We start from the raw sequence: 13,002 nt of genomic DNA, 5'->3' as shown, positions 1-13,002 counted from the left end.
TACATCTCCAACCCCCTTCCAGATAGAGGAATAACATCCACAGCTTGCCTGGTGCTAAACTCAATTGACTACACACTACAGTACCTTCCTACAAAAGCCAGAAGTAAAAAGCCAAGCCAAGTTCCAGGAGGTTTGGAAGCAAATCTGGACATAAACAATTTTCAAAAGGTCAGAGATGTTTGGTTCAGGCTCATTAGCTTAAAGAGCAACAAATTTTAGTGTGACTGTCATCGGGACCATACAGAGATTCCCACGACAAACACCATCTTCACGCAATAAAAAGCAAACTTGCTTACCGTGGCACAACACGAAGCTGCCTGCAGTGCTTAAGGAGAAGCTGTTCTGCTTAAACAGCCCACCTCAAATTAACATCGCCTGCTCCAGGCACTCAAATCATGTGCAAGTTACACTGAGCAGCTCACGCCACTGAATCTTTGCTGTTCCCTCTGCGCAGCTTACACAAGTCTACAAATCACGCCAGTCGTCAAATGGGGAGCTTCACGAGCAAGAATGCAATGTGTGCATCTTGCTCTCCTATTATGGTTGTGATATTATGAGCTGATTGCCCCTGTTTTTCCCTTTGGTAAGCCAAAGCTTTACCACTAGCATCTTTCATACACAGCAGATGACTTTCTGCTTAGGAAAAAAAAAAAAAAACAAAACAAAAAAAAAACACGATTGCTTTTTGGGTCTTGAAAAATACTTTAGTCTGACAGATACGGTTCTTTCTGGAATTAGTTTCTAAATATATACTCTACCTACCACTTAATCAAAAGCAGAGCTAAAGACACTAACACGTCAATACATTAAATGGTTTATCTCATTAGAGGTTTTACAGCTACTTAATAATGAGTTCTGGTAACTGCTGCCTGTATATGTTTATTATTGTAAGAGAGTCCTTAAAAAAAACCCCAAACAAATCCGTGTAATAGCATAACCTTTCCTTTCAGCTGCATAAAAATGCCATACTCCAATCATCGTTAACAAGAAACCAAAAAAGGATGAACAGAAGCTACAAAATGCAGTAAATTACATTCTGGGAACAGCTTTACTGCCACCATGTTTTATAGAAATCCTATTTAAAATTCACACATGGAAAAAAAAAAATAGATATACACAAAAAAGCAGATCTGGACAAGAGAGAGAGCAAATATGTTGTGTCCTCTGACAAGCAGGATAATAAAAGCAGAATGGTAGACTAGAATCTGACCTTTAAGGGTCAGTCACATTTTCCATGTGCTGTTAAATATCTCTTGCAAAAGCAGGGAGGGGGGTAGGGGAGAATCAATTCATTAAAAAAAAAACCAAACAAACAAAACCCAAACATCAGTGTTTACATGAAGTAACAAGTAAGAAATTATTATTTTTTAAATCTGAGCAAACTTCCCATTACTTATCTGGACAAGAAGAAAGTTTAGTGTCACTCTGACAATACTTTGGTACTGAAAGGTTTTACATCTCTCACAGAGTTTGAGCCTCTGAAAACAGACAGGCACTTCCACCGCACAAAATAACATGCATTCCTCCCTCTCCAAGTACAGAGGCACTGAAGGGCACAGCAGCTGAGTTCACAGAGCACTAGAAGAGCGTAAGCATTGCTTTAGCCAATAAAAACAAAATTCAAAACAAAGCTACAAATATAAACTCAACCTGGACCATGAGCCCACTGCTTAGGGAACAATCTGTTTGCCCTTCAGCTTCACTTACCTTCCTCAACAAAAAAGTCATTAAAGATGCTGACACGTAGAATCAAAGTTGCTGCCACCTTATTACCTGAAGAGCCACAGGCTTACAGCCCAGAGCCCCCATCATTTCATCTCCAACTAGTATGGAATCCGACATTTATTAAGACTATGTGGTCATTAGGATTCCACATTAAACAAAAGCAAACAGGTCGAAAATTTAGACAAGCTTACTACAGCTTAAAAAAACCCAAAACAAACAAAAAACAAACCCACACAAAAAACAAACAACCACAACACTAAAAAAATAAGAGGAGCAAGCCCCACTGCTTTTCCTGCTTGCTCATTTCACAAAAAAACTTGGAACATCTGCAGGAACTGCCTCACCAAGTATATCCCAGGGCGTACTTACTATTTATTCCCAGGCAAATTTCAAACCACCAGCCTTTGCCAGAGCTGGCTGAAAACACAACCCTGCGGCCGCCCACCTTCGGGCTGCGTTCCCAAGCAAGGACAACACTGCGCGGGGCAGTGAGCGAGCGCCGAGCCTGCGGGTCCTGTGCAAGGCACCGGCCACCGGCCGTCCTCCTCAACAAACACTGCTTATCTCACCTGTGGCAAATATTGCCTTCATTCAGCTTTTCTAGTCCGAGCTACTTTCAGTCAGACTTGGGAAGGTGAAAGGAAAGGAAATACAAAGACATGGATAGAAGTAACTAGAATGCCAGGAATCAAATCAAAACAGAAGATACATGTTTTTAAAGAGTCCACCTCTATTCATCTCAATCTGGGATGATAATTAAAGTGTTTCTATTCTAAATGATGATCTTTGAAGAACAAAAAATCTCCGTATTTGGTACAGTGGAAAAAAATAACTCTCAAACTGAACAAGCGAGCAGTACTTCCATTTATTTCCATCTCCTTAGCTATGCCAGGTGAGATTACCTCCATTGCATTGCGTTTCCACACACAACTCAAAAATCAGAAATATCCCTAATTTTAATAGAAAGGAGCAATCCGAGACACTCTAGCCAGGTGACATTCCCATGATGAGCAAACACAGCCATACAGTAATTCTCTTTGAAAAGTTGGGGATTTATGGTTGGTTTTTTCTAGGGATTTTTGTTTAATAGTATGCTTTTTTCTTTCTACCTTTCTGCCAGCTTCTCTAGAAGAAAACAAAACAAGCCTCTGTGACTAATCCTTAGTTTTGCCAGCTGACAAAAACCACTGCATTACCACACCACATTTAAAATAAAAAGAAAATTACAATTTATCTTTGGGAGAGGAGAAAACGTGAGGCACACGCTGGTCCTCTGCCTTCCCCCTCATCCCTGAGACAGGGCTGTGCACTAACGTCCGTAATGACCCGGGACCGGCACTGCTCCCTTTGCTTCAGGGAAGCCTGTGCAGTACAGTGATGCACACTGACCGGACAGAAAATACATGTTAAGGCAGAAAGAGAGAGAATTGCCTCTCTGAGATACAGGAACCGCTGGAAGAAGTTGCCATGGAGAAAAGGGAACTGCTGAAGTGTCTTGAGGTACACAGTGCCGAGAGACATTACAGCAAAGCCAGAGGGAATACAGAAGCAAATGGATTTAAGTGCTCCCACAAACCTGAAGCTTCCAGACAAGAAATTACCAGTAATTACTAATAATATAATTTTCATGCAGCACTCATCAGCATGAACCACTTCTGTCCTCACAACAAAGAGGAACAACAAAAGCCACAAACAGTTACCAAATTAGCTTATTAAGATCTCTGGGATTTTTTTGAACCTTCATAACCATCAAAATTGGTCTGAATGCACAAACATGATTACAATAAAAAAAACCCAGATATCTTCTGGACACGGCAGCATCAGATACACCATCACAGTGCAGAAAGCACACAGTGAGGAAGCTCTTTTTCAAAGGATCAAGGGCTGCTCCCCTGGAGTCACTACCTGTCCTGCAATGAAGCTCCTTTCCAGGAAGGACTGCTATACAGGAGGAATTTAGGAAGCTGTTACTCCAGTTTCAAACATGCTCCTCTTTTTAAAAGAGCACACACTCACCAAATGGCAGAGGTAGCTAAGCAGACTGCCCAGACCACAGCTCATAAAAAAAAAAACCCACAAACAAAAAAACCCCAAGAGCACAGTTAAGAGGTGCTAACTGAGAGCCCAAAGGCTGCAGCTAGTTTTCCTCCAGTGTCAGTCCCTATTTCCCATCAAAGCACAGCCCCATAAGGCAGAAAGCCCAACCACAATCAGATAATCTCTTCGTTAAGATCCAGGCACAGGCAACACTGCCTATGGACCAAAGCCACTTTGTCTGTGCAGCAGGACCCATGTATGTCAAAAAATCTAACCTCGAGGACAAAAAGATCACAAGGCCCCTACTGATGGCCCGCTGAAGAAGATGGTGAAACAGTTGCAAGTCCTGAAGAGAAGAGAGGCACAGTGGGAGAGAGGAAGGCTTCCTCTGGCTCCGCAGAGCCCTTCCCACTGCCTCTTGCTGGGAGCTGGGGCACCAGGAGGGCAGAGGAGCCCTTCGGAGGCCAATGTCACCAGCTGGCAGGAGCAGCAGCCAGACCAGGACACAGCTCATTCCAGAGACGTTTTTAGCACGAAGACAGAAAGAGAGTGCTAGCTATCCTGTATTACTGCATCCACTCAGTTTCCAGAATTTCAAACTCTATAATGATACGGTTCCTGGAAGAGCACTTCTAACCGAATTAGAGGACATCTTGTGAGCACGCCCTTGGCAGCAAGAAGACCATGATGTGGAAAGACTCCTGACTGCATGATCCAGGCCCTCCGTAATCCAGTTACACGTCTCTTTTAGCAGAGGTGAGAGGCAGGTGTTTTAAAAGCAGCTTTCTCTTAGAGTCTGTGTTTTGTGATTGGGGTTGTGAGGTTTTTTTTGGTTGTGCTGCTGAGAAATCCCTTGTACCAGAGCAATACTCAATCAAAGATGAAGCATGGACTCAGTTTTCTTTTGAACAGGAAAAAGACAGAGACTCTGAGAAGCTTCACCCTCCACTAATGTCTGGGCAATGCCAAACCTCATGCTTGCTTAAGGAATTTTTATGCAGTGGAAGAAGAGATTTTCCACAGTGACAAATACTTTATACAGTTGTCCAATCTAAAACACCCATTTGACAATAGATTCAGACCATCTTTGGATTCATTCATGCTCTGAAATGTGCCTTTAAAAGGAGAGTTAGTTGTTCTTTTGCATTAAGCAAAGCTGTGTTAAAATGTTTGTTTCCAATGGAACAGGGAGACAGACATCGGGAGGAAGCAAGCTGTGTCTGAAGAGCAGAATTTCTGGCAGATGGGTCAAGAGCAGCAGCTGTGTTCACAGAAAACACATGCATCTTTACATACTTTAGGGTTGCTATTTGGAAAACATCACAAGAGACAGTTTACAGCAAGGGGAAAAGGGACCATTTTTGACAACAGGTGTCAGGATACTGTTCTCCTGAACCTTTCCAGGAGGTGCTGCAGATGGCTGTCTCATTGGGCAGGGAAAAGGTCAGCATTAAATAAGGAAGCTGTACTGGTTCATGACAGTACCAGAAATACTACATAGAAATATGTATCTTTACTGCAGTGTGATCACCACATGCATGAGAACAGCCCTCACCTGCCCGAGTCCTAACTGAGCCACTGCTGTTCCCAGTCAGGCTTGAATTTCCTTGGCAGCACTGTGGCCCTGCGCACATCAGGAGCACACTTCTCTTCTCCCAGGGAGAGGGTTGAATTTACCTACACAACACGCAAGGGATGCGAAAGGGGAGAATCAGAAGAGTGACATGTTCTGGCCTATGTCCTTGATGCACAGGGATGACCAAGGAAGACTGAAACTGAGCAGAGTCCAGCAAGACTGAAATGAAAGAGTTCACGCTTAATATAAAAACGACCAGGTTTTACAGTGCTCATTACACACCGCTTTCTGCAACAAAGTCAAAAAGCAGCTCCAGAGATTCTCTGCAAGTCAGCCAGGCAAGCTCATAAAGGCAAAGGGCTGCTGCTGGATATACTAAACTGTGTCACGGAAAGAGCTACAGATGCCTTATCATCACTGAAATGTTACAGAGATAACATATGTGTTAGCTGCCTCCTGGAAACGCAGCTAAGGGCACTTTTATGCTTATTCTGCACTGCAACCAGTGTAACAAATCTTTGATGCTAACAGAAGTTCCAGACACCCAGCAGAAAATGAGCATCAACATTACCACCACATATTTTGAATTGCCCTGGCCTCAGCAGGCTCTCTCTAGCCCTTCTTTCAAGATGTTATAAGTGGATTGTTTTCCCTAGGTAGGGCCAGGGAGACCCAGGAATTGTTACAAGCAGAACAAGTAATGAGTTTACCAAATCCCTTATGCCAGTTACACTTAAAATGCTGCCCTAAACGCACTACATGGTAACAGTAATTAAATAAGGAACAACATTGTGCTCCCAGGAGTTTTCCACTGAAGGACTGCAAAGCACTTAAAGAAGCCTTTGTCGTGCAACCACGTAGGTGCAGCTTTATTTTCTTTGCTTCTGGTGAGGATGGCGAGGCAGCACTCCCTTTTCAGAGTAGCACTACATAGGTTAACAAGCATTCTTGTTTTCTCCTTTATAGCTTAGGGATAGAGGAGCATGAAGTGTGATGTGAACATCTGTTTTAGCAAACACACGCAGGAGGGCTGCAACAAGAGTAGGAAGAGCATTAGAGATAATCGTGTCAAAGACTGAGCCAGTCCTAGGAGCATTTTGCAAGTGAGTGCACTAAGGATTACTCCTGAAAAATCAGCCTGTTGTAGAGAGGAAAGCAGGGCAGCAGAAGAATAACTCAGTCAGCCACACTGATTATTAAGGAAAATAAATAATCATTTCTATTGCAGGTGCCCTCAGCATCATTTCAAAAGATTACCTTACTGAGAGCACCTCTTCAGTCTGGCAAGGCCATCAGGAGTCAGGAGGAGATCACCTCCAAGTGCCTAGCTGAACTTAATTCCACGTGCCAAGTCCTGTAACAGAAATACACTCTTACCCTCACTTGGGCCAGCAACCAAAGAGCTGACAAGCAGGAAAGCTGTTTGCTTCATCACATATTCAACAGGGACATCGCTCCTCAATTGTTATTCCGAGGACTCTGTCCTTCAACTATTTCCTATTTGCGCACATTGTTCATCTGAGCGCACCTCGCACTTGTAAGCATTCACAAGCCTCCAGATAAGACTTGCTCTATTCATAAATAGCAGAGCTCAAACAGAGAAAGATCCCAGCATTAGTCAGAGCTATTGAGAGAAGGGAAATTAGATACCAGGTACAGAGAGAAAGCCTGAGCATGTGTTACATATTTAAATGACACTGACATTTCTTCAAAGCCTCGCTGGGTTTTTTATGGTTTGGGGGGTTTCTTTGGGGTTTTTTTGTGTTTGGTTTTTGTTGTTGTTGTTGTTGGAAGGTTGCACTTGTAAAGGTAAGATTCTTACCAAAAATGATCAAGTAGCTGTTAATTGTCACAGTGGGAGAGGAAGAGGGTAGGGAGAGTCTGAATACTACATAATTAATATCCAAGCTTATCGTGCAACAACAAGAAAGTATGGCTAAAAGAAGCAGAAGAGTTAAACTAGCAAAACCACACACACAACAAAATCCCACGCACAAACAATCCGGAGAGTTTTGATACTTAACCTATTGTCACAAGAGACAGATTGCCCAGAACAAAGTACCCCCACACGAGGAGGGACCCGTGCGACGTGCTCACACTAAGGAGCAATGCCCATTTCATTCTGCGCTATGTGCTCAAAGGGAAACGTGCCTCCTTGATACCTGGTCCTGGCTGAAGGCTGGAAAACACACAGCTTCTGCTAATAAATCCCTTAATAAATTGAGAGAAATTCTCATCATATAAAAAGAGTGATACCCGCTAGAAACCACACTTAGTGAACACAGAAACTAATACAAAAACAACTCAAGAAGTTTATGATTTATCTTCTAATTCCTTCTCTCATTAGCCAAACTATAAACTAGCACCTTTTTTTTCTTAAGATCTTTTTTCCCCCTCCCCGTAACTGGCATATTACATTATTGTCCCACTGCTGTTTTGAGGATTTCCCCCTTCCCTCGCAACCCAAGAATTAACTCGCCACTTTAAGCCCCAAACCTCTGAAAATACTCATGGACAGACAGCTTTCCCCAACTTGAGGCTACAAATGTAGGTAGGTAGCACAGTCCTGCTTTCTGCTGCTTCAGGAGAAAAAAACAAGAGTGAAAACCAAACACCAAACCTTTAAAGAAACTATTTTTTGCTTGTGGACTGAAACCAGCTCCTCACAACCAGGCTTTGGCAATCCCCCACTCCCTCCTTTTACACAAAGCAAACGGATCCACCTGCCGCATCATATGCGGATTCTTTTTTTCCAAAAGCACTGACTCTCTATTATTATTCCGTGCTGTACACGGACACAATAACCTCTCTTCAGGCTAAAAACCACATAAAATAGTTACAGGTTGAAGAACATGCAGGAACAGCAAAATAAAACTAGCATTTCTGACATTACTGTGCTGGTGAGTCATCAATTAATTCTTGTTTGTCAGCTCCTATAAAGGCCAGGATCTTCAAAGGCAGCTGAGGCCAAGAGACCCTTGACTGAGATGACAGCCAGGCTTGGGCCCAGATGCCCAGAGCCAGAAATGCCTTTTTCCCCCGTAACTGTTAACTGCCAGCAAAAGCAGGAAGGGATCGGAGAGGAACTTGAAGTGACAACATCCTTCCCTCCAGCCTCTCTCCCAACTGAAAACTCCACAACGAGACACTCGGTACACAAACCCCAGCAGTATTTCAGCCAAGCCCGACTCTGCCAGTCAGTTCTGTCCCTCCAGGGAAGCAGCTCTTCCTTCACAAAAAGCCAGGTTTTATTTTCTGTCCCTGGTGCAGTTTTACTCCAGATTCAGCAAATGACCTTTCATCGCTCAGCCAGAAGCTCTTCGCTGCAGGTGGCAGGTCTAACAGATGCCCAGACCCCAAGTAACAACAGCAGCAGATCAAAAAGCACCATCACACTGACGCGAAACAAGAGGCAATACAAAACGCAGCCTGCTTCAAGCAGAGGCAGAAGTGGTTCAGGGGATTTGTTTGCATAGTTTGCCCTTCATTAAGATCCTCTTGGCTGTGATGCAGATGGGAAAATCAGGGATGTATTTGTATTTAATGGCAGGGACCACATAATAATTTGCAGCCTCTATACCCAAGTGTCACATATATCACTTGTACTGAACACATGCTTTATTTCCTTTATTCTTACTTCCCAGTTTTTCTTTCCTATGGCAACCCACTGTGCCCTTCCTATACTTTTGGCTTCTCCCCTACCATGAGCTCTGTTTGAACAAAGTTTTGCAGAACAGAAAAATCTGTCCCCTGCTGGAGCCAGCCAGATCAGACTCTTTTGTCTAAGGAAACAGCGTTTAAATATAATAGTAATCTTCCACAACTCAGAGCTAGGAAAGCTGGCAATCAACAATACCAAAAACCCCAAGTCAGCAGGGACTAAGAGTCAAGTTTCTTATCCCTAAAAACAGTTTCCACACACCCCCCGCTGCCTTGCAAATTTAGATCAGCTAAAAAAGAACCACCACAAGGAGAACTGAGCTTGTTCGGTGGCCAGCACAGCGTTCTCCAAGTGGGATCAGAGGTAAAGCGTTCAAAAGTCCCATTAAGAAAGTAGCAGCCTTTTGACGTTTAAAGTGACTTAATGCTTTTGGAAGTACATTGGTGATCCAGTATGTTACTGGAAAATTGTGCTTCTGGTGCTTAAAAGCTTGTGGCTCTAGGAAAATTCAAGTTATAGGATAGGTTTTGAGCAATAAAACCTCACACTGAACAGCTTGAGTTTTCCTTTGCTAATTATCAAAAGCCAGTGTTGGCAGGGAATATTACATGCTTATCCAATGGATCCAATAAAAGATTGCTCATTTGTGCAAATTTTTAAAGGGCAACCCCTTCTGCCTCGCCTCTCTTTCACTGTTCTATTTAAATACATTAATATTTTAATCTTCTAAAAGCACAAGCAATTTATCTCTTTAAAAATAAATAAAGTGGGGAATGTGATCATTTTTAGCAAAACGGTATCTAGAGAAACATTTTAATGCGGATACAAACGTTTCAATACCCCTAAAGCACACAGAAGGTCAATCCAAAGTCACAAGGCACTAGCAATTTTGGATGCCCAAACTGACACCTTCTTTTAAAAGGAACACAGTTTTTAAGAGATAAACCTGCAACCACCTACTAATCTCCTGAAAAGACAGAGAAGCAAATAGACTTCCATCACTTCAGAGGAGTATTTCCTTGCATGTTTTACAATAAAAAAGATAAATAATAATAACAATAATAAAAAAAGAGACAGAAGGAGACAGACAGACATCTGGGTTATGTTCTAAATGTAATTAGAAGCCTGACAACAGGACAGAATAATGTCAAACAAATTACAAGCAATGTGTTTTCATTCACAGGGTGACAAGTCAACAGGCAGTCAGTTAATTTTAAGACTGATTATGTACCAACTCCTTAAATAAAATAAAACACACTCACATACACGTAAAGCAGCAGGGAGTCCAAACACACCATCGATTTCCCTTTGCGCAGGGCTGAACATCTCAGCTGTATCTGAGAAATAACAAGCATGAGTATTTTAAAGGGGTTTGTTTGCTTAAGGGTGCCCAAGCCAACATGCCTTGGACCCCAGACTTGGAGCTGCTGAGCATCCTCAATAGGCACTACACGCTGACAAGGGTGTATATATAAAAGTGTGCATATAAAATGACACTACAGAGCTCAACTTCCCCACGCAGTCGTGCCTGAGGCAATAACCTTTGGGAGGAAAAGATGTAGGATCCTGAACAAAGGTCTTTAGAGACCAGCACCTTCATGCCACATCAGATGACTCCTCTTGCAGGTTCTCCAGTGCTCCTGCGTGCTGCAGTCTGTGGACAGGGAAGGGTTTTGCCATCTGAGCTCGGGTACGCTTCCAGGGGCAGACCAGCACTTCCCCTTCTCACTCAGGGGCTCTTAGGCATCTGTTTTTGGGGTGGTTTTTCGGTCAGAGTAGGGAGACACAACCCCATATGCAGAGGGGAACCTGCTGGATGAGAGCTGCACACTCCTAATCAAAGTAACTGTCAAACTGGGCAGGGAGGTTGAAAACAATGTCTTCCCTCCTAAGTGAGATGGCTCTGCCAAGAAGCTCTTCATAGCAGACCAAGACTCAAAAGTGTTGCCTGTAACAGACTACAGACTGAGCAGGGATTAAAGCAGCTACAAAACACTCCACGATATTCCCCACCCTGAACTGTAAGGCCACACTGGAGGACAGTTCTGCTGCATGTAAGATGACTGACAGCAATCCCTGGGCAAACTGGGGTGTGTTCTTACAGGAAAACAGCGGCTCTCCTCCTCACAATGTCCAGGCAGCTCCTGCCTGACAGCAGGTTTCCCAGCACAGAGCTGCACCCCTGTTCCGAGGGACCCATTCTGCTTCCCACATCAGCATCTGCAGGCAGCAGTTTATACCAAGCTCTTCACTTCTGAAGCAATTTTAAAAAATAAAAACCACCCCCCCCACCCCCCCACCCAAAAAATCTTAATCTACTGATTAGCAGAGGGTGAAGATGTGCAGCCTGGGGAGCTGGGGAGAGAGCAGTCGCAGAGAGCAGCACTGCATTTTCTTGAAGCAATAAAACCTACTTATTTGTTTGAATGATGGTGGCTTCACAGGAACACCAGTGCAGAGCCAAAAGACAACAGCTATGACGTAAATAGAGGGGAAAAGCAAACAGACTCAGTGCAAAGCATTAAGGCAGCAATGGGACACGATGGTGGAGATGCCAGGCTGCAAGGAGAAACAATGCTGCAAACCAGAGTGACAGATGAAAAAAGAAAGGTTACAAAAGCAGAACAGACTAGAAAGGCACTTATAGGATAATAATCCTTGCCTGTGTTTCTAATTATATCTGTAATACTTAAAGTTGAAAGGATTTTAGAAGGCCAATTTACTTTTTGTCCTCTGTGCCATCTTCTGTTGGAGTTTGCCCCAAATGCCTGAAGACAAATGCTTGGTTCTGGTATCTGCTAACACATGTGTGTAGCTGGGGTGAAACACTTCCTGGGAAACTCTGCAAGGAATCAAGCTGAAGTGGCTAAAATTCCCCCACTGGGGCAGGGACAAGCTGGGCAGCCCCCATCAGACATGCACCTGCCCTCAAACCTGCCAGCAGAAATGCAAATCCAGCAACGCCACTGCAGTAACTCCAGGCACCTTCTGGTGGAAATTTTAATAAACCAGAAAATCACGGAATAGCGCCAGACTGCAAGTTAGACGTCAACTCCAAAGCCTTTGAATAAATAGAAAACATAGAGTTTAGGATGGGCTATGCTGCAGGCTGGAACAATGACAACCCAACAGAACCGTGCCTGGGCAGGAGCAGACATGGAAAGTGAAGGAGTCATCTTGTTAAATTTCTCTGGACTCTTCAAGCAGTTCTTTAGAGCTTCACATTAACTGCTGAATACATCTACAAGCTTACGGCTGTGAACAACTTCATTTAAATTAGAACTCCGAAGTATGAATTGGCCCAGACTAGTCAAATTTGAAACAGAGAGGAAATAACAGGTATTAGATTAACCAAGTAAAGATATATCAATTTTAATTGTAGAGCTATTCAGAGTAGAGTACTCTGGAGAGGAAAAAATACTTAGCCTATCTCCTTGGGAGTAGCAGTGCTTAGGTTTAATCTGGAGTGTTGTCACTCTACAGACATGTAGTGCTCCGAGAATTTTAATGCCGTATGCCAGACTTCAAGAAGTCAACCCAAATTTCAGAACACCAAAGCCTGTAACAGTCAATTAGGACAAACATTTTAAGTGGAAGCATTTTAAGTCTGGAACTACACAAACATGATGAAAACTGCAGCAGCACTACCAGTGTACTCTGAGAATTAACGTTGCCATCTGAAGGGAAGGGGGGAACATCGCTGCTCTCGCTATCTACTGCATGATTCAATAGCCTGGCACATTCACTGACACCTGAATCTCTCTGCTAATTAGTGTCTTCTACCCAGAAATAGGGGGAAGGGAAAGACTTTTGGAAAAGAAAAATTACACCAGAGATGTTGTTATAACAGTTCAGAGTATTTCCAGTAATGCTTCAGATGCTGCAGTGAGAGATCTTACCCAACAGCTTTTGGAAACAAGACGGTAATATTTATCATCATCACCTTCCCCAGCTCAGCATGCTGAAAGCAGACAGAGAAAAATAAAAAACACAGTGACTTGGA

The 13,002-nt window shown here is 43.2% G+C and overlaps 1 protein-coding gene across 6 annotated transcripts in view; it reads right to left on the bottom strand.

Moving 5' to 3' along the window:
- PITPNM2 (phosphatidylinositol transfer protein membrane associated 2) overlaps positions 1-13,002 on the bottom strand; it is a 129,834-nt gene that overhangs the window by 93,022 nt on the left and 23,810 nt on the right. The window contains exon 1 of one of the 6 annotated variants that reach the window (XM_026859485.1): positions 297-316. The exons of the other annotated variants lie outside the window; for them this stretch is intronic. The gene's annotated coding sequence lies outside the window, so the exon portion shown is untranslated. Of the gene's footprint in view, positions 1-296; positions 317-13,002 lie in introns of those variants that run through there. 6 annotated transcript variants of the gene reach the window in all.

This window comes from Athene cunicularia (genome assembly GCF_003259725.1).
Source record: "Athene cunicularia isolate RWA chromosome 15 unlocalized genomic scaffold, athCun1 chr15_part1, whole genome shotgun sequence".
Taxonomy (NCBI): Eukaryota; Metazoa; Chordata; class Aves; order Strigiformes; family Strigidae; genus Athene; species Athene cunicularia.
This window is presented reverse-complemented; position numbering and strand designations above follow the sequence as displayed.